Source organism: Gadus chalcogrammus, chromosome 17, assembly GCF_026213295.1.
Source record: "Gadus chalcogrammus isolate NIFS_2021 chromosome 17, NIFS_Gcha_1.0, whole genome shotgun sequence".
Taxonomy (NCBI): domain Eukaryota; kingdom Metazoa; phylum Chordata; class Actinopteri; order Gadiformes; family Gadidae; genus Gadus; species Gadus chalcogrammus.
In genome coordinates, this window is record NC_079428.1 from 11,454,364 (window position 1) to 11,456,371 (window position 2,008).

A 2,008-nucleotide genomic window follows, 5' to 3' on the forward strand; every position below is an offset into this window, starting at 1 on the left:
GTTACATCCATGATAGCAGCTACTGCAGTTGCTACACAGTTGAGTACTACAATACAATACAATACAATACAATACAATACAATACAATACAATACAATACAATACAATACAATAGAGTGTACAATTTATGCACAGTTGTGTATAAATTGCTACACAGTTTAGTACTACAATACAATACAATACAGTGTACAATGGTGGTCAGAAGTGGGAAGGTGGTTATGCAGAGTCGAGGTGGACTCTGAACAGGTGAGTCTTGAGTCTTTTCCGGAAGATAGTGAGCGACTCTGCGGTCCTGAGAACGGCAGGGAGCTCGTTCCACCACTGAGGTCCCAAAACCGAGAAAAGTTGTGACTTTGCTGAACGGCCTTTGCTAACTCTTAGCGATGGCGGTTCCAGACGTCCAGCTGAGGTAGTTGAGCGGAGGGATCGAGCTGGGGTGTGTGGCTTTAGCAATGCTTGGAGGTAGGCAGGGGCAGTTCCATCGACTGCCTTGTATGCCAGTACCATCGTCTTAAATTTGATGCGAGCTACTACAGGGAGCCAGTGGAGGTCCCGGAAGAGGGGGGTCACATGGGAGAACTTCGGTAGGTTGAACACGAGGCGCGCTACCGCATTCTGGATGCGCTGCAAAGGTTTAATCGCAGAGGCAGGAAGTCCAGCCAGGAGTGAGTTGCAGTAGTCGAGGCGGGAGATGACCAGTGATTGGACAAGAAGCTGAGCTGCTTCCCTTGTGAGGAAGGGCCGGATTCTGCGGATGTTGTAAAGTGCAAATCTGCAGGATCGATCGGGCGACCGCAGTGATGTTTGCAGTGCAGGATAATTGATTGTCCAGTACCACCCCGAGGTTTCTGGCAGTTGGAGAGGGAGATACAGTGATGCAGACATGGCGACCATGTGTGTGTAGTGTACTCCATGCATCAGACACAGAAACACAAAGACAGAGAGAGAGAGAGAGAGAGAGAGAGAGAGAGAGGCTTTGATGGGGAAAGAGCGAGAAGGCAAGGGAGAGCAACACAGCAGTCTTGGACCTTGTTTCGGATTCTAAGGAGTCCTGGTGTTGTCATTAAGCCATTTTTGTCAAAACTATGACATTACCAGGACTCCTGAGATTTCTGGATACCATAGGCTGCCGTACCCTCTGGACACCCACTTCACCTCGTCGTGGTGACATGGGTAGATCATTTATCGCCGGTAAAACTTTACACCTGTTTGACACCTCACAATTTGGTCGTTGCCTGATTAAAAACTTTTCATGAGTAAATGGTTTATGACAGCAAACAGGTATTCTTGATGACACAGACAAACAGACACACACGGTACACACTAATTAGGTGGTAATGAGGTCACCTGTTGCGGCTCGTGAACAGTTTGACCTCTGTCTGCTGGTGCTCGCGCGTAAAACCATCTAATGTCTCCAAGATAATGTCATCTTGATATTATTTTAGTAATTTAAGCAGAAATTGGTTGGCACGGTTATGTGGGACAAATTAAAAATATGCTCCTCTGTTCTCCAGCTTATGGAGCAACTACTGTTCATATTCCATTGTTCGGTTCTTGGATTCTTTTATATCTGTTCACTAGTAGAATTTGGGGTACCAGTAGATATTTCTTTAAGTCTAAGCTTGTTTGAATATCACCCTACAGAAATCACAAAGGAAAATAATAGTACTAATTGTAGTATTTGCTATATCCGGGCCTGGACACATGCTTGTTTACGGACTTGCTGCTGACGCAGGCTTGTTCCCGGCCCAACACACGACAGGATGACAGATTTCCAGTTCGGAATTGGATGGCCAGATTCCCACTTTTCCCGTCCTTACCTGTTCCCAGAGCTTAAACCGGGGCAAGTCAGGTCGTGTCCGTTTTTGATTTAGCTCTCTAATGCGGTTCATACATAATGTTACCCCCCCTCCGCCGAAATGAATCTATTTGATAAGACTTGAGTAAAGATTAACTCATTGGCTGAGCTCCAAGGTATAGAGGTGTTTGATGTGAGCGAGTCCCCAAA